The sequence below is a fragment of the Oryctolagus cuniculus genome, chromosome 14 (assembly GCF_051225735.1).
Source record: "Oryctolagus cuniculus isolate XC-2025 breed Fujian yellow rabbit chromosome 14, ASM5122573v1, whole genome shotgun sequence".
Lineage (NCBI taxonomy): Eukaryota > Metazoa > Chordata > Mammalia > Lagomorpha > Leporidae > Oryctolagus > Oryctolagus cuniculus.
The window spans coordinates 54,941,221-54,962,168 of record NC_142880.1 but is presented as its reverse complement, the minus strand read 5'-3'; the positions used below and the strand labels follow the sequence as shown (position 1 = coordinate 54,962,168).

At 37.3% G+C, this 20,948-nt stretch overlaps 1 pseudogene; it reads right to left on the bottom strand.

Moving 5' to 3' along the window:
• LOC138845152 (heterogeneous nuclear ribonucleoprotein A1-like) overlaps positions 1-6,384 on the bottom strand; it is a 60,424-nt pseudogene extending 54,040 nt beyond the window's left edge.
• Between the last annotated feature and the right edge of the window lie 14,564 nt (positions 6,385-20,948).

Here is a 20,948-nt window from a genome sequence, read left to right as displayed (position 1 = left end):
GTATTAGTAGACAGAGATAGCAAAAATCAGAGCAGAGAGGCCAGTGTTGTGGCATAGCAGATTCAGTCACTACCTGCAGTACCAGCACCCCAAATGGACATGGGTTCAAGTCCCAGCTACTGCACTTTCCATCTAATGCCTTGCTAATGTGCCTAGGAAAGTGGCTGAGGATGGCCCAAGTGTTTGGGCCCCTGTAACGAATGTGAGAGACCCAGAGGAAGCTCCTGGCTTCCGGCTTAGTTCTGGCTCAGATCCTGCTATTGTGGCCATTTAGGGAGTGAATCAATCTCTCTCTCTCTCTCTCTCTCTCTTTCTCTCTCTACCCTCTCCCCGTAACTCCATTTTTCAAACAAATAAGTCCTAAAAAAAACTTCAGAGCAGAAATTAACAATGTAAAGACTAAAAACAATGGTGGCAGACACTGTGGCTTAGTAGGTTAAGCCTATGCCTGTGGCAATAGCATCTCAGATGGGTGCCTGTTTGGGTCCCAGCTGCTCCACTTCCTATACAGCTCCCTGCTAATGGCCTGGGAAAGTAGTGGGGGATGGCCCAAGTGCTTGGGCCCCTGCATCCACATGGGAAACCCAGAAGAGGCTGCTTGCTTCCGGTTTCGCATCAGCCTGGCCCCTGCAGTTGCAGTCATTTAGGGAGTGAACCAGTGGATGATGATCTTCCTCTCTGTCTCACCCTCTCTCTGTAACTCTGCCTCTCAAATAAATCTTTTAGAAAAATAACTTGCAAGATCAGTACAATGAATAGCTTGTTTTTGGAAAAGATCAACAAAATCAACAAATCTTTAGCTGGACTAAGAAAGAAAGAAAAAATCTGAAAGAAAAGGAGACATTACAACTGATATCATGGAAACACAAAGGTTTGGGGGACATTGTAAAGAACTGTATGTCAATGAATTAGAAAACCCAGAAAAAATGGACAAACAGCTGGATCCATATAACCTACCAAAGGTGAACCATGAAGATACAGAAAACCTGGAGAGCAATAATAAGCAATGAGATTCAATCCATAATAAAAGTTTTTCAATAAAGAAAATACCATGTACAGATGAATTTTACTCAATCTTTAAAGAAGTAACATCAATGATTCTCAAACTATTCCCCACCCCACCCCACCCCCCCAAAAAAAAGAGGAAGCCCTTCCAAACTCGTTCTATATGGCCTGTGTTACCCTCATGCTGGAGTAGGAACAGAAAGCTAAAGGCTAATCTCCCTGATGAACAAAGATGCAAATGTTCTCAGTGAAATACTAGTGAATACAATTCAATATTTTTTAAGAAGATCATGTGGGATTCATCTCAACGATGGTAGGATGATTCATAATTAGATTTAAAAATGTGATATGTCACATCAGTAGGAAAAAGGACAAAATGCAATAATCATCTTGACAAAAGAAGGCATTCTTTAATATTCAATATCCCATCCTAATAAAAACTCTTAAAATTAGATATAGAAAAAATTAATATAACACACTAACAGGCATTGATGACTAACACAGAGCCAACTTCCTACTGAATGGAGAAAAGTTGAATATGTTCCCTTTAAAATCTGGAAAGAAAAGGATCCTATCTTCCACTACTCTTACAAAAACATGGCAGTCTCAGCTACAGAAATTATGCAAGACAAAGAAATAAAAATCATATAAATAGGAAGAGATAAAGTAAAATTATTCCTGTTTGCAGATGTCATGATTCTACATATAAAAAAAGCTAAAAACTACAGCAAAAGACTGGCAAAACTGATTCACAAAGTTTAATAAAGTCTCAGAATACAAAATCTACATACAAAAGCTACATAAAAACCACTAGCCATTGCGTACTTGATAAGAAAGAAATATTTTCAATTTTCAAATAACACTGTACATATTTAATGGTTCAGTGTGATTCTTCAATAGTTGAATGAATGTACATAATGAACAAATCAGGGTAATTAGCATTTCAATTTCCTTATCCTTTATGTTTGGAGAATTTGAGCCTATCTCTTTTCGTTCTTCTCAAATAGGTTATTGTTACCTACAACCACTCCTCCTCAGTTTATTCCATATCTTAGCTATTGTGAATAGTGCTGCAACAACCATGGAAGTGCATGTATCTCTTCGATATCCTGATTTCATTTATGTGAAATTATATACCCGGTAGTGAGACAGTCTTTTTTAAAAGATTTATTTTATTTATGTGAAAAGCAGTAAGTGTGTATGTGTGTGTGTGTGTGTGTGTGTGTGAGAGAGAGAGAGAGAGAGAGAGAGAATATCTTCCACTCCCCAAACAGCCACAATGACTGGCACTGGGCCAGTAAAAGTCAGGAGCCTATAATTTTATCCAGATCTACTGTGTAGGTAGCAGGATCCTGAATACTTTGAATACCTGGAATATCTTGGCTGCATTAGCAGGAAGCTGGGTTGAAGAACACAAACCAGGACTCTAACTGGGTCTCCAATATGGGATGGCAGGGGAGGATGGGACAAACATTACTGAGGTTCCTCTATATAACCACAGAGCCTAATACTCTAGTATTGTTTGAGAACACTTTCTTTGATAGACTTGAAGGAGAAAATTTTATTCCAGAAGACGCTCAGTTATTCAGCAGTTACTATTTTCTGTGCTCTTAATTACTGTTGCCTCTATCCTGAGTCACTAATTTGTTTTTACCACCACCCAGATGGAACTTCATGATGAAGTAAGTGCCTGACGCATAGCCACCAGGGTAAAAGTGGATGAATGAAGAACACAGTTACTCCTTTCAAAACCCCATTTTTGGGGTGGCAGTTTCATGCAGGGATTAAAATGTTCACGTGCTGTGTTGGAGTCTTTGGGTTTGCCCTCTCTCAGCCTCTTATTTGGCTTTTTACTCCTGCATGCCTATGAGACAGCAGGTGTGGTTCAAGGATTTGGGTCGCTGCTACCTACATTGGAGACTTAGAATGGTTTCCAGGATCCTGGTTTCTGCTTATTCTAGCCTTGGTTGATATAAGGTTTTGGGAAATGAACAAACATATAGAAGATAGCTCTCTCTCTGTCTCTCTCTCTCCCCCCAATGCAAATAAGTTAAATAGATAAATAAACCTCTCATCTTTCTTCCTGTGTATAACAACTACCAAACATTGAATGATTATAGAAGCCTTCCTGAATTGTAGGCAGGTTTATTAATGAAAATTGCACCATTTGCATGCAGGATTAATCCTACTAATCACATATACCATACACAAAGGCAAAATACATACAAAAACAACAGTGAAGTCCTAACTTTGTACAGGAAAGTTACTGCATGAATTTACTTTGATGTTAACCCTTGCTTCTCCATATTTAGTACTACCAACTTAAAGATAACTCTCAATATTCAAAACACAATGTTGTATAATTTCCCCAAGTATCTAAAAACAAGAATTGGACTCATTTTGTGTCTAAGCTGAACGATTGTGTCCTCAAAATTCATGTTCACTACCCAAATGGCCACAATGGCCAGGTCCCTAGCCAGGTGAGGGTAAAGTCAGGAACCAGGAGCTTCTTTTGTTCTCCCACATAGAGTGAGGGGCCCAAGTATTTTGGCCATCTTCTGCTGCTTTTCCCAGGTCATTAGCAGGAAGCTGGATTGGAAGTGGAGCTGCCAAGACTTGAACCTGGGCCTAACTGGGATGCTGGCACTGTAGGCCATGGCTTAACCTGCTGCACCATAGCACAGGCTCCTAAAATTTATAATTCTTTCAGAAACCAGTATTAATTATATATGTTGGAAGTTTAGGAGAATTTGCTGTGTCAGAAAAACCTGTTTCCCCAAAAGCTGGGGGATAAATGTGGTCTTCCAATGTGTCTTTAGAACCATAATAGCTGGATCCTGTGTCCAAAAATATGATCTGTGGGTAGAGTGCAAAATCATTCATGTTTAGGGACATTAATGCATATAAACTATTGAAAAATGTTTTTAAGTTCAGAAGATATATTCAAAATTGATTCACTAAATGTTTCCTGGGTCAGAAAATATGGTGATGTCAGTCGTTCGAAAATGTTATGAAAAGTAACTTAAACAATTTTGCAGAAAGAAGGGCCAATGTTTGCATGTTCAAGGTGAATGGAAAATGTCAAAAGCAGACAGATTTCTCCAGCTGTGGATGAGGAGTAAATAGTGAGAGAGTATTTCAGTGGTTCTAGAGAGACAATCAGAAAGTTTGCTGGAAAATAGAAAGGAAAGGGGAAATTGGTGAATTCTTTGGGGAATTTCAGCTTATCTATTTTCTTGGCTCATCCATGACAGAGTCCAGGTTACCGAGCCGGAAGAACACAGAAGTCTCATTTCCACAATCATGGTTATCTCAAAGCCCTTAACAAAGAACAGTATAAAATAATATATCCAAGAAATAAATGATGCTTACACTGTTTTCCAATTTGTACAACATTTAAAGCTACACGCAAAGTATGGGCAGAAACCCGAACTCTAATAAAAGTTATTAGAATGCCAAATCCCATGTTCTTTCTGCTGCTTTAAACTTTCTTCTGAGTGGTGGAGGAATGAGAGAAAGGGATCATGTGATTATTTATACTCTGTTCTGCCTCTGTTCCATACATGATTGCTCTGGAACTAGCCAATGTACTTTCCTCAGAATTAATTAATACTAAGAGATTATCTCAAAATCAGCCAAAACCCCAGAGTGCCAGTCTAGTTTATTCACTGAAGCTTCAGATCTCTTCTTCAACAGCCTTAACATATGAACCCTTAATGAGCAACCTTTCCACGATCCCAAGTTTTTTGAGCATATTTTATATGTCTCCTTTTACCCCAAAAAAGGCTGCAGTTTTAAGGGCAGAAGTTCCATCGAGGGCTTTCCTGTGGTGACCTATATTTTTCTCTCATACGCCTATTACCCTCAGTACAGGTGTAAAATAGCTAAACTATGTGATAACTTTTATTCAGATAGATTTTTGATGCCGATGTTTTCCTTGAACTCTAGTGGATGGGATTTCTGTCACTTAACGATCAAGATAAATGTGCTTTCATTTCCCTTCTCACTTTTATCTATCAACACATAGGGTATTTCCTGTTCTATATTAAATAACAATAATAAACAAATTCAGAACAGAAGCAAGGGGGAGGAATAAAAAGAAAAAAAAAAAGTCAAGGCAAGGGAAAGAGGGAGAGTGATAGGACCTTTAAGAGGCTCTGTGCTGTCCTGGATTGGGCCAGATGGGTGCCTTCCATCTAGAACAAAGGCTGGACTCCTTCCCTCCTCTCTGCCTGTTTGGGGGTGATAACCAAAAAGTGAAGTATACCTTAATGCACTACAGTTGGCATACAATGGATGGGAAATATTAAAGTTCATTACATCAAAAACTTTTCTTACACAAAAGGTATATTCCACAAAGGTAGCAAACTGACTCAAACCATCATTTGATGATTTTTTAGAGAATGTAGGCATCTCTATTTTTACTGCCACATCATCATTAGATGTGAATAACTCAAGTTAGATATGGAAAAAAAATGTGCCTTCTACATTAGAAAGTAAAAATTTCCAGCCAGAAAAAGAGGAAAGTATCCCATTTAGAACATATTTATGCTCTAGAAAATTCCAAAGGATATCAATCTGAAAATGAATCTTGAGTAGATAAATATAAACCAGAAACATGTACTTGCTGTACATAAGAAAAAAAAAAAACTTGAACAAGTTGAAAGTTGATTAGAAATGCAAGTCTCAGACAAAAACCAAATGGATGGATCTATTTTGTTAGCAGCAAGTTCTCTTGAGTGTGTAACGACTACTATAAAAACACTATCCTAGGAGCATGAAATTCAAGTACAAGGGTGACCTAATCATATTTTTCTGAGTTTTATTTTTACAAAGATGATTACGGAATTGCTTAATTTTAGATAAAGCTTGTATATTTCTCCGTTTAAAAAATCTCAGTTAACAGTTTTCATTGACTAGAAAAATAAAGCATGAGGAATTACAAATGGTTATACATTTCCTCAGAACTGATAGAAAGATAACTCTGGATGATGATTGACCTAATTAGCTTTGTTGAGATTCTCATACTTTACATGAAGTTCTAAGTAATTGTCTGCAGATTTTATTTATGTCATCTGACATTTATAATCTCTGGTAGTATCAGTGAAGACAAGCATGTTACTATTTCCCAAAGAAATTCAAGATCAGTGTTTGATGGCAAAGATTATTTTCATTCTTGTTGATAGAGAGATAGACTCCAAGCTAAGTAGTTAGGGACCAAGGGGTTCCCTCCCCATTTTTGGGGGATGAGTCTTGGAGGACATGAGAAAAGTCAAGCACCCAGCTTCTGAGAAGTATGTTGATGTCATGTGTTAGTTCTTTTAATCAATGTTTTTCAATAACCTTGTAACTCACCTGAGTAACCAAAATTTTACACATCTTGGTGGAGATCTTTCATGTACTTTCTGTTTTTCTTGAGTTTCAGTTAGAGACTTAAGTTTCAACAAATTAAACAAGGCAAACCATGACTTCTCATTGCTTCTTCCAGACCAATCATGATAACTTTGCCTTTTTTTAGCCTATAAAAACCCCTATGGGATCAGCCCCTGATGGCTCCCTGTTTCAGGGATGCCTTTCAGTATTGCTGGAAGCTTTTTCATTGCTTTCATTCTCTCTGTTTTTCTGTTTTCTAATAAACCACTTCTGCTTTAGACAACTTTCCTTGTCTGTGCTCCTAATTCTTTGTGGCTACGAGACATGATCCTTAGTGATTAGAACCACTGACTCCTACAACACTGTGACAGCAACAATGATGAGGAGTGTGCCCACATACGCGAGAGAGAAACAGAGGCAGACAAATAGACAGAGATCTTCTATACACTGGTTCACTCCTCAAATGCCGACAACAACCTGTGTTGGGCCAGGATGATGTGGGGAGCTGGGAACACAATCTAGATCTCCTATGTGAATGCTGAGAACCCAACTACTTGATCCATTACTGTTGACTATCAAGGTCTGCATTAGCAAGAAGTTGAAGAGCTGGAGCCAGGAATCAAACCCAAGCACTGTGATAGGGGACTCGAGAGTCTTCACTGGCATCTTAACCACTAGATCAAATGTCTGCCACAGTCCCAGTGGTTTCTAATAGGTGAAAAGTTATCAAGAAAATTGCAAGGCTAAGAAATACCTTTTTTTCCAACTTCTGCTTATCACTTTTTCTTTCAGATACTCTGTAGGTCAAACCTTGGTCAATTAACCTTTCTAATGAGCAATCTAACTCAAATTTATTTCATCCAACATATTGGAAGATTCCCCCAAAACAACTCTTTGAAAGATTGAAAATGAAAGCTTTGAGATACGAGTAACATGGAATGATAGACCCTGATGGCGAAGATGAAGTCCAGTTTAATGGAAGGCATTCCAGATAGGGAGCTCTCCGGGAACCCAATCAAACTGTCAAATCCAATACCTGGTATCTTGTTCTCAGAATAGTGGATATGTGAGACGATGTTTTGGTGCAGTGGGTTAAGCTTCTAATTGCAACACCTGAATCGAATATTGGAGTGCCAGTTGGTCCACTTCCAATCCAGGACTAAAACCCGGTGTGCTGGCGCCGCAAGGCGGAGGATTAGCCTAAAGAGCCATGGCGCCGGCTGGCACAAAGGATTATTATACAAAATATGGGTACAAGTGAATAGTCAAGCTATTTTTAGCAAAATTTCATATGGTGTGAATTTTAAACCAATTGTTTACATGAACTATCTCATCTTCATAAGAAATGATCTTTAGAGTATCTTCAAGCCAGCCTTTTGAAATAAAAAGTGGTGACAAGACACATACAGAATGTATGAAGTTGTGAGGATCTCAGCAAAGAGTGAGCAATCAATCCAGTATGGGGTGGCAGGAGAAACATACTACATAGAGCATACTAGTAAGCCTTAAATTATTAGCAATTTGGTAAATGCTTTCTTTTCTATGTATATAATACTTTCTCTCAAAAAAATACAAGTAGTATTCACTGTTTAAGATAAACAAAAATAAATTTTGAATACATGCAATAGAATGGGAAGTTTATGCAAATAACACTACACATGCCATCATAATTATTATCATTACTATTACTTTAGTATTGATTTCCAGGAATGCCAAAATTTACGTAATTAAATTGTACTTTGTAAGCTTTTTTCCTATTTTTACTACAATGAAATCTATTCTGGATAATTGAGGATTATTTAGTTTTGTTGTTTTAAGGAAATAGACTAAATATCCTTATCCATAAAATTTTTAAAGAGGGAACCAATGTAGAAAATTAAAAGAAAACATTTGCCAAATTGCATTTTCTTTTATCTTAATGATTACCACAGGCTTATATATATCATTATAGTTTTAAGTACCTAAACTTTCTGAAACCAATTTAGACTCTTTTAGTAATATGCATACTGAGTAAGAACAATGTGCACTGAATGTTCTATGAATTAGAAATCAGTGCTGCAAAGACTATGCTCAAAAAAAATAAGCAGCATAGAAACAGCTGGAAAAAAATTATGCTTATCCAGCCTTATGAAACGTAGTTTAAAATGAAAGAAATGAGGAAAACACTATTCATAATTTCTTTAAGACACAAAAGAATTATAAAACAGCCTCCCAGAGGACTAGTGCACTCAATTCTCCCTGATGTTAGAGAACAGAATCCAGAAAGAGTCTCTAAGAATATAATAACGTGACTTGCTAAAACTGGACTGTTTTTAGTTCTTATAATATAGAAAAAAAGAGTAAAGTCCTTGTTCTGAAATGCATAACAAAATTAAAGTTATAATTACACAAAAATTATGCAGTGGCAGCAGCAAAACCCCTTATATTACTCCCCAACTTTAATTCCCAGAATTAATCCTGATCTTATTGACTGCCTTATTAGTTGCTGTAAATAGCAAAGCACAGTGTGTTTGTGGGAGGAAGTTAGAGGCATCAGAGTATAGAATGACAAACTACATTATGATAATATATTCCCCCTATCCTGAATGGTATATTCAATTCCCAAGTAGAAGAAAATACATGTCAAAAATATTGATAATAATATCAAAAGTTTATTACTTTCCTAATTAAACCTGAAATATTTCATTTTTTCAAAGTTTGCATGGCTGGGAGCATCTGTTCATGATTTATTACAGAACACAACAAAATATAATGTAATTACTGTTATTTTCCTCCCAAGTAATTCTATCCTAATTTTTCCTGTTTAACTAGTTTTTTTTTTTTTTTCCCCACCCTACGGGTACACAATGTTAATTGTTTGCAATCACTGATTACAGTTTCTCTCTGTACCTTCATTCAACCTAAGATTTCCAACATTTTAAATTGTACAGTGTAACACATTCAATTGTTTATTATCTTTACTTTATGTCTCCATACTGAATCTTTCATGGTTTTGTATAGCAGATATTTTGAATGAGTTGCAAATATTTTTATTCCACCTCTTGACTAAGGTTCTGAAGTAAATAAACGTTAGGGAATTTTATCTTCTCCAAGATTTTCTATTTGTATTTTTAGCTTTGTGTATTTTTTTAAAGATTTATGGATTTTATTTGAAAGGCAGTACCACAGGCTGCGGCTTTACCAGCTATGCCACAGTGCCGGCCTCGAGCTTTGTATAGATTATAATTTAACCTTCCTATCAGTGAATAATATAAGAATCAGTCCTAGTTAACACAATATTGAATTTACATCTGTTCTTTATAGCTATTGGTTCAAGAAAAGACGTGGCAAAGGTTTACCAATTCTATATTTGCAGATTAGTCAAAATAGATTTGGTAGCCTCCAATAATCATCATTTCTTAGATTCTGAAAGTTTACTAAAATGGATACTAACAATCAGGCACAAAATATTTTTGAGCAAATGAATTTTCAAATTACTGACAAATAGATTAACTATTTTGATACCAATAACTATAGCATAATAAGTATATATTAAGAATCTTTTGAAAAAGGCTTTCTTGTTATCATTGTATCTCAGAATAATGTATTTCTCTACAGCTCTCCTGAACTGACTCTTTGGAAAGTTATTCACTCACTCAGTGTTGCCAAGAAAGGAATACCCTTCTGTCTTTGTGTATTATTTGCCAGAAGCACTTATTTTAGAAGATACTTTCTTCTCTTGAATTTTCTGGCATAAGTACTTCATTTTTGTTTCTGGATCACAGCCCCTCATTCTATTGTCACTTGGGCTCATTCTAGATAATGACAGTCAGGTCTGATTCTCTCCCACTTCCTGTTTATTTTTTTTCTCATTTATCAAAATTCATGTCATCATTTCATAAGTTTGCAAATACCAGATTTATACATATACCTTTTACCTTGCTCTCTAATTTTTTATACTTACTTGCATACTTGTATACATAATTCTCTAATATATTTGTGGTAGCATTTTAAACCTAATATGTTATAAACAGGAATCTTTGTTCTTTAATCTGGTACATGATAATTCATACCCTGTTCTCTATTTCAGCGAATAGATTATTAGTCATCCAAATACTCATTCAGGATTTACCAACAAATCCCCACTATCCCTCAAATTTTGCGTCAGTGACTGCCTTTGAACCTATCATTAACTTATATTTTTAATCTGTCTCTAATTCGTTTCAATTTTATCTCCATGGCTATCATCAGTTGACCATCCTGATTATCCTACACTCTTGAGATAACATTGCCCACATTGCATTCCTAATAAAGATGTTCTTTTTTTTCTTATCAGAAATTGATATGCGGGGCCAGTGCTGTGGCATAGCAGGTAAAGCTACTGCCTGCAGTGCCGGCATCCCATATCGGCACTGGTTCAAGACCCAGCTGTTCCACTTCTGATCCAGCTCTCTTATGGCCTGGGAAAGAATGAGAAGATGGCCCAAGTCGTTAGGCCCCTACACCAGCATAGGAGACCTGGAAGAAGCCCATGACTCCTGGCTTTGTATTGGCACAGCTTCAGCCATTGCAACCAATTGGGCAGTGAACCAGTGGATGGAAGACCTCTCTCTCTCTGCCTCTTCTCTCTCTGTGTAACTCTTTCAAATAAAATATAAATCTTTAAAAAATAAAAAAGAAATTGATATACTCTTTCAAAAATTCATATGGGAATGTAAAGAAAAGTACAATACCGAAGATATGGAATCATCCCAAATGTCCATCAACTGATGACTAGAAAAAGGAATTATGGGATATTTACACCATGGAATACTACACAACTTTAAAAAAAGAAAAAGGGAAATCCTGTCATTTGCAACAAAATGGGTACAACTGGAAAACATTATATTTAGTGAAACAAGCCAGGCCCTGAAGGACAAATATTATATGCTCTCACTGATATGTGGTAACTAATAAAGCACCTAAAAGGTAACCTATAAAAAGTGAAATTGACATTTTGAGATACAGTGACTTTGAACAATCCTTATCTCAACTGTTGAGGTTGAGGCTTTTTTTTTCATACTATTTCATTATTTTTTTACTTAGTATAGGGTTAATCTTATGTGGATAAATTAATTTAAAATAGACCATATTAAAAAATAAAAATGGGGATAAGAGAGGGAGGGAGTAGAAGGGAGGAAATGCAGGTGGGAGGACAGGTAGGGTGGGAAGAATCATCATGTTCCTCAATCTGTATTTATGAAATGCATGAAGTATACCTTAAATAAAAGATTTTTGGAAAAAGAAAACATGGAACATACAAAACTATGATTTTTAAAAAAGATTTTATTTATTTATTTGAGAGGCAGAATTAGAGAGAGAGAAAATAAGAGAGAAAGAGAACAAGAGAGAGGGAGACAGGGAGTGAGATAGTAGGTCCATGAAAAAAATAGAAAATAGGCCCATACAGATAGGGTAAATCGATCCTCAATATGCTGTAAAATCCATTCCAATAAAATAGTCATTTTGAGGCCAGCAATGTGGCACAGCAGGTTAAAGCTCTGGCCTGCAGCGTTGGCATACCATATGGGCATGGGTTCTAGTCCCAACAGCTCCACTTTTTTTTTTTTTTTTTTTGGACAGGCAGAGTGTACAGTGAAAGGGGGGCAGAAAGAAAGGTCTTCCTTTTCGGTTGGTTCACCCCACAATGGCGCTGCGGCTGGCGCGCAGCACGTATCCGAAACCCGGAGCCAGGTGCTTCTCCTGGTCTCCCATGCGGGTGCGGAGCCCAAGGACTTGGGCCATCCTCCACTGCACTATCAGATTGCTCCTATTAATTTAAAAGTGGTTTTTTTGGTAAACAGGTAATACAGATTTTTCCAGCTTTGTTTTTAGAGTGTCCTCCTTTAACTGCATTCAGTTCTAAATGATATTTATTTGCTTGGAGATGCAAAGGGGCTTATATATCTTTTGACTAAGAACTTTTTCTCATGGAAAAATATTTTAATGACTATAATGAACATGATAATGACAGGTATCCATGCTAAGTCAGTCAGAAATAAAAGGCTAACTTGTTGGAGCTACAGAGTAAAGTTTAATAGTTCTTCTTTAGATCTAGCCCTGGGGGGGGGGAAAAAAAGAAATAATATGAGGTTTTATCTTTCGGGCCATATGAAGCATTTTTAAATGCCTACCTGCTACAAGTGGGTTTATTGTTATTTTAAAATTATTACAAAAATTACTATTTATAATCTAATGCAAAAGTAGCTTTGAAGCTGGTAAATCATTCATTAATTATGTGGGTGATCTTGAAGACAAAGCTCCAATAAGAAATAGTTTTATAGGTAAAAACTTCTGAAACTGAGGTCTGTGAAAAATGTGGCCTGTACAAATCTGCTTTGATATATAATATACTACAGTGGCACTAATATAATGTTAATTACATCCAGGATATACACAGAAGGTTTCACATCCAGAAAATGCATAATCCCTTTTTATTTCTTGAGAAATATTTACTTAGAATTTCAAAGAGATGAAGAAGGAAAAGTCAAAAGTCAAAATAAAAATGACAGGCATTAGAAAATACATCTAGTTACTCAACCATTCATTCATTTGTTTATCAAATACCTTGAATGTCACATTTGTGACTAGTCTTGCATTACATAGTGAGGATACAAGAGGGAAAAAGTCCAAAACCTTTGGCCCTCATAGACTTATGTAAATTCATTTTTCCTCTTTAAAACAACATATAGATTGCTTGTCATTATGCTTATTCTTTTTCTGAATAAAGTCTTTTTATTGCATAAAATAATTGCATAACATAACATCATGCTGAACAAGTTTTGGGATTCAATTTAATGTCTACACTCAAGACTATGCCTCAACTTTCAATAATATTGAAGTTTGGGTAAGGAGAGTTTGGTGACCATTGATGGTGCACCCAATACGGTAGTACTTAGGCATAGTAAGGGGAGTATGAATTAAATGTTTGAATATATGATGTATAAATATATATATAAATATATGTATTACAAGAAGCAAAAGTTGTTTCACTCTCCCTTTTATGTATCCTGGACACTCCCCTAAATCTTAGTGTGAAAGCTCTGAGAAACTCCCAGATTTTCACTGAGGCAGTTTCTTTAGAGATCTATAACTTCCCATTATCTCCCTTTCTTGTCACAAGTAAATAAGATTTTCCTCTGAGGAACTTCTAGTTGAAGCTTATTATTTGTAGACACCTAAGTGAATATACCTTCTCTGTGTCAGCTAAAAAAATTGATGACCCAGATGGGAGTATCCATAAACTATGATCAGGGTGACTTAGAATCAAGAGTGAAGAAACTAGCAGTGTTGGCTCATCCTGAGCTTTCTCACTATAGGGGAAAGGTTTCTCTGTCCCATTGGCTTATGAAGATTCTGCTTGATGCCTGGGAGCCCTGAGTTGCTGGATTGGAGTCTCAAGAGGTAAAATAGCCACCTGGATTTTTTCCAGCACCTTACAGAATTAAGGAGAATATAATTCAGGATTTTAACACTAATAAATACCCTAGAGTTATTAAAAGTGAAATCCTGTACAGGAAATGTGCTGTAAGAAAAAGATCAAAGGCTAAGAAAACCTAACATTTTCATGATGTATCAGAACAAAAGTTTTAACTCTGTGAGACACAGGAATGCCAGAGAAGTTCCAAAATTTTCAGAGCCCATTAAATTTTGCTCTGGGAAACTGAGGGTCATGATAGAAAAGATCTGAGAAATATCTGTCAGGTTTCTGGGTTACTTGTTCCCACCTTCCCTAGTTTCACAGATGTGGCAACATTCTGTTCTGCTTTAGAGACTGAAAACATATAGGAAATTTTATATTTTATAATTTGTAAAAATTTTGGTGTATTGATTAGTTTCTCCGCTGCTTTCTAGTATTACGTCTGAGATTTTATTCTTCCTTGCTAGTGCATTTATCCATAAATACCTCATGCTGTTCTCCTAACTCTACCTGCACTCCTCCATGTGCAAGAACAGCTTCACTGACAGACATCAGATACACCCTTCCTTAATAACACAACTAGCATTTCCTGGCATGCGATTGCTGTAAGTCTGGGGAGGTATGTTTCCATCTCTCTCAGGTTCCAGATGATGAAGTGGGAATTGATAAATGTGCATGTGAAAGTCACCATTTCTAACTTATGTAATTAGAAGACATGTGTTAAAGACCTGCAAGCTTGGGGGGGCAGCGCTGTGGCTCATTTGGTTAATCCTCTGCCTGCAGTGCTGGCATCCCATATGGGTGCCGGGTTCTAGTCCCAGTTGCTCCTCTTCCAGTCCAGCTCTCTGCTGTGGCCGGGGAGGGCAGTGGAGGAGGGCCCAAGTGCCTGGGCCTCTGCACCCACATAGGAGACCAGGAAGAAGCTCCTGGCTCCTGGCTTCGGATCTGCGTAGCACCAGCTGTAGCGGCCATTTGGGGAGTGAACCAACGGAAGGAAGACCTTTCTGTCTCTCTCTCTTTCTCACTGTCTATACCTCTAGCTGTCAATAAAAAAAAAAAAAAAAAAAAAAAAAAAAAAGACCTGCAAGCTAGTCCTGAGGAATTCCTGTCACTGATAAATGGTTTTTAAAACACACACAATCCACCCTGAGTGGATATGTAATTCGTAATAACCACATTTCTGACAGTGGATGAAAACTCAGTTGTACTTCCAAAGATCAGAAAAAAGGGTGACAATCAATATGCCAATCAAATTGAAAAGCAGTTTGTGGAGGCATGCTGAGGAATAAGTCCCATAATTGACCCCAAATTGGAACCTTAAAGTGTCAAAAGGCATAAAGAGATTTTAGCACTAAAAATGTGTTGCTAAGGAATGGAAGAAGTAACCCAATCCCCCATAAATTGAGCAAATGAAGATACATATAGCAGCGACCAGGAGAAAACTCTTCTGCCTTCTTAAAGAGACTAAGGGAGTGTCTGAGACAGCAGCTTGCATTGGACCCTGAAGCTCAGGAAAGTCAGTATTTCTAAACACCCATTTCCTGTCTCAGAGTACTGTAGACATTCAGAGAAAGTTTCACAAATTGGCTCACAATCTTGAGATCAAGCCTTTGCATGTATTTCCTGCACCCAGATTCAGGAACATAATGATACTACTCACCCTTTAATCCCTCTTACTCATGCTCTTAATCTTTCTTTTCCTTCTTCTAATCCAATCATTAATTTTTGGAGTATTTTCATATTTTTTAAAATTTTACTTAAGGTGTACAAAGTTCATGTATTTCCTATATAAAGATTCAGGAACATAATGATACTTTCCATCCCACCTTCCTTCCCACCCACTGTCCTACCCTTCTTCCTCCTCTTTCTCCTATTCTCATTCATATTTTTTACAAAACTCCATTTTCATACTCATAAGATTAACTCTATACTAAGTAAAGAGTTAAATTGTAGCTGGTGCCGCAGCTCAATAGGCTAATCCTCCGCCTGCAGCGCCGGCACACCGGGTTCTAGTCCCAGTAGGGGCGCCGGATTCTGTCCTGGTTGCCCCTCTTCCAGACCAGCTCTCGGCTATGGCCCGGGGCTGCAGTGGAGGATGGCCCAAGTGCTTGGGCCCTGCACCTGCATGGGAGACCAGGAGAAGCACCTGGCTCCTGGCTTCACATCAGCGTGCCGGCCATGGCGGCCATTGGAGGGTGAACCAACGGCAAAGGAAGACCTTTCTCTCTGTCTCTCTCTCTCTCTCTCTCTCACTGTCTGCTCTGACTGAAAAAAAAAAAAAAAAAAGTTAAATAGTATGAAGAAAAAAAGCACTATTTGAGACAAGAGCTGTTAAAAATCAACAAATCTCCAAATGTCAATTTCACTCCTATTGATTACTTTTTAGGTAATCTATTAGTTATCATGGATCAAGGAAAATATATGGTGTCTGTCTTATTTTACTAAGTATAATGGTTTCTAGTAGCACCCATTTCGTTGCAAATAACAGGATTTTTTCTTTAACCAATGAGTAATACCCCATGATGTACATATTCCATGATTTCTTTATCTAATCTTCAGTTGATGGATATTTGGGTTGATTCTATATCTTAGCTATTGTGGATTTAGCTGTAATAAACATTGGGGTACAGATCACTCTTTCATATGCTGATTTCTTTTCATTTGAATAAATTCCTGGGAGTAGCATGGCTGGGTTATACCATAGGTCTATATGTAGATTTCTGAGATATCTCCATACTGTCTTCCACAGTGGCTATACCAGTTTACATCCCTACCAACAGTGGATTAGGGTGCTATTTTCCCCCACATCCTCACCACTATTTGCTATTTTTTTATTTCTGTATGAAAGCCATATTAACTGGGGTGAGGTGAAACTTCATTGTGATTTTGATTTGCATTTTGCTGATGGCTAGTAATCCTGAGCATTTTTTCAATTGCTTGTTGGCCACTTGAATTTGTCCTGCTGAAAAAATCCCTGTTCAAATCTTTTGGCCATTTTTTAACTGGGTTATTGTTTGTTTGCTGTTGACTTTTTTGAGGTATTTACAAATTCTGCGTATTATTCCTTTATCAGTTACATAGTTTGCAAATATTTTTTCTCATTCTGTTGGTTGCCTCTTCACTTTGCCGAGTATGTCTTTTTCAGTACAGAAGCTTCTCAGCTTGCTGTAATCCCATTTGTCAATTTTGGCTTTGATTGCTTGTGCTTCTGTGGCTTTTTCTAAGAATTCTTCACCTATGCCAATGTCTTGCAGAGTGTAAGATTCAGAAAAAGGAAGGGGATTAACAAACCTGCAGAAAATCTAAAACATTTTACTCTTGTGAGCTTGTCAGAAGGTGTTCCATGAAAGTTTCCCTTGAAGTATTCCCCTCGAAAGGTGAGGTAGGGGAGTCAAACCACCACAGAAAGGGAAGCCTGCAACAAACCAGCCTGAGTTAGAGTTTTAAACATACTGATGTACAAAGAGGTGTACTGCAAGTAGGAAGGGCACTTCTTTCTACATTCTGGCCATTACCTTAAACTTTTCCTTACAAGCCCTGGCAAGAGGCCAGCACTGTGGCTTAGCAGGTAATACCACTTCCCACAGTACTGGCATCTCCTCTGCTTGCTGGATCAAGTCCTGGATGCTCCACTTCTGATCCAGCTCCCTGATAATGCACCTGGGAAAGCAGTGAATGATGGCCCACGCTCTTGGGCCCCTGCACCCACTGGGTGATTTGGAAGAAGTCCCTGGCTCCTGGCTTTGGACAGGACCATCTCTGGTCATGGCTGCCATTTGGGGAGTGAACTAGCTGATGGAAGCTCTCCACCCATCACTCTCCATTTCTCCTAGTCTTTTTCTGTAACTCTGCTTATTTAAATAAATTAATTAAAAATTAATCCTATCAAACTGCTTCTCAGGGAGGCAGATTCTTTAGAAGACTGTCCTCTTCTGCTATCTCCTTTGTGAGAAGTAAATAATGAGCAATTCCTGCTTGAAACTGATCATTTGATACATACCAAGGGAATAGACCCCTTGCTTCCGTTAACAATGGAATGTCACAGGAGTTTCCATGTCGGGACTCTTCATTGTCTGTGGGATGCCTTGTTACAGATCCCTTTCCTGAATCTATGATCTGGGAAGAAAATATTAAATGCATCTTTGGAGTTGAGATATTGTCACATTTATAATATGTATGTGGAAAATGAAAAGAACTGATAAAAATGTGCAGTATCAGCACAAAATTAATGTGTAATTCAAGGGAATGGATAAAACCTCTAAAAAAAATGACAATGTGGATTCAAAGGAATAAAGCAAAAATTATGAGAGCAAGAGAAAGGAAAGTTGATTTTAGAAAAATAAAACGAGAGACATATTAATACCAAGTGTGGTACATTTTATAAACTAAGTGGGCATATTTGAGAGGAGAGAATTGTGACCAGTGCTAATAGACAGAAACTGTTAGTGGATAGATGTAGTGGTAGCTGTTCTTACATGGCTCTCTTTAAAGACAAAGCAGCATACACAAATCAGCACCATCCAAGTTCTAATCTTTATGTGCTTTTTGTACCAACCAAATATTTTATTGACTTCACTATTTGTTTAGATATAAAGGACTACAGGAAAACTAGCTTTAAACATAAAACTTATAGGAGTTAATTTATCTAATTCCTAAAACAAAATGTTGAATGAAGAAGATTATATTGAAAAGTTGGGATCTGGGAGAGTTTTGTTTTTAAACATAAAATTAAATAGAAACATTCGTTTGCATTTTGAAGTCTCTAGTTAGCTCTCATGAAAACCTTAACAATATAAGGAGAAAATCAAGACTGTCAGCAAATAAATTCAGAGATGAGAAAAGAAATATTCCTAGAACAATTGGATTGTGACCAACTGGGGTTAAAGCTAGATTTTCTCTTATGTCAAAATTATCTACCACTTCAGGATAAATCAGTTCCCGAAAAAGGAACTGATTTAAATCTAAGTCTATAGCCACAAAGGTGCTAAGGGATGGGAATTTGCACTGAGATGGTGAAACTTCAAGTCAAAGAGACTGAGTAATTTGCTTTAATGAAATTGATACTGTTTTTCAATATGATATGGTGTCATATTGCTAAAAATGTTTCAAGATTTTGTGCTCACCCTAAAATGCTAATCCACATTTAATAGCTCTGCTTAAACTGTTAGCAGTGTAATGTAGATGACTTGTGCAATAACCACGTTTGCTACATGTGCCTCATAGAAATAACATAAGAACTATCAAAAGAGGCTTATAATGTACCAGATAATTGCATGGCACTCTGATTTATAGATTCTCTAAGTTTTTATAGTTTTAATTTTCATTCAAATGCCCTGAATGCTTAAGAAAGTAGGGATAATTCTGATTTTCTGCTACAGATTTGAAATTACAATTACTCCAAGAAAGAAATATCCAGCATTTTTTAATAGCTACATAGATTGAGAGATATTATTTGTGTACAGATGAATTATGTCAAGTTTTCCAAGATTTAACTACTATTTACTGTTGTTCTTCATCTTGCCTAAAGAGATTAGAAGGAGGACCAGCACTGGCATAGTAGGTAAGGCTCTTAATGCAGTGCCAGAATCCCATATAGGTACCAGTTCAAGACCTGGCTCCTCCACTTCGGATCCAGCTCGCTCTTGATGGCCTGAGAAAGAAATGGAAAATGGTCCAATGGCTTGGGCTCCTGAATTCATATAGGAGTCCCTGAGGAAACTCCTGGCTCCCAGCTTTTGGCTTCAGATTTTCCCAGATCTGCCCTTTGTGACCATTTGAGAAGTGAAACAGTGCATAGAAGATCTCTCTCTCTCTCTCTGTCTTTCCTTCTTTCTGTCTATAACTCTACCTCTCAAATAAATAAATAAATCTTAAAAAAGGCAGAATAGAAGAGTTTATTAACTTAGTGGTGGTTGGTGGGAATGTAAACTAGTACAGCCACTATGGAGATTTCTCAGAAATCTGAAAATAGATCTACCATATGACCCAGCCAATGCACTCTTGGGAGTTTACCCAAACAAAATGAGATCAGAATATGAAAGAATTATGTGTACTCACATGTTTTGATTATTTCTGCTCAATTCACAATAGCTAAGATATGGAATCAACTCAGATGTCCATCAACTGATGACTGCATAAAGAAAATGTCACACACACACACACACACACACACACACTATGGAACACTACTCAGCCATCAGAAAGAATGAATATTGCCTTTTGCAACAAAGAGGATACAACTAGAAACCATTTTTCTTAGTGAAATAAGCAGTTCCAAAAAGATAAATATCATACATTTTCTCTGATATATGTCAATTAATACAGAGTACAAAAATGTATAGGAATGAAACAGACATCTTATGATATGATTGTGGTTTCTAGCCCTTGTTTATCCTCCTGTTGAAATGTGGTCTTCCTACTTTTTACTTTTTTATTTCCTACTTTTTACTTGTTTAATATGGTTAGTGATGAATTAAGCCTGTGGTTATAGATTGGGTGGAAATTATTATTTGCACAAATTAAAGAAAAAAGAAAAAATGTATTTGTGAAAAAACATGAAATCCTCTCTATACAAATAAAAATTTAAAAAAAAACCTTAGTGATAGTTTTTTGCATTGACTCATTACCTCATTCATTCAGTAAATAGACTTGAGAGAAGTATTATGATGGGATCAAAAGCACAGGCAATGTCTTAATTCATAGAAGATCCAAAAAGAATAAAGAGTCAGAATTAGAAATTGAAGTTGTTAAGCCGGCGTCGTGGCTCAATAGGCTAATCCTCCACCTTGCGGCGCCGGCACACCGGGTTCTAGTCCCGGTTGGGGCGCCGGATTCTGTCCCGGTTGCCCCTCTTCCAGGCCAGCTCTCTGCTATGGCCAGGGAGTGCAGTGGAGGATGGCCCAGGTGCTTGGGCCTTGCACCCCATGGGAGACCAGGAAAAGCACCTGGCTCCTGGCTCCTGCCAGGATCAGCGCGGTGCGCCGGCTGCAGCGGCGGCCATTGGAGGGTGAACCAGCGGCAAAAGGAAGACCTTTCTCTCTGTCTCTCTCTCTCACTGTCCACTCTGCCTGTCAAAAAAAAAAAAAAAAAAAAAAAAAAAAAAAAAAAAAGAAATTGAAGTTGCTAATTTTCA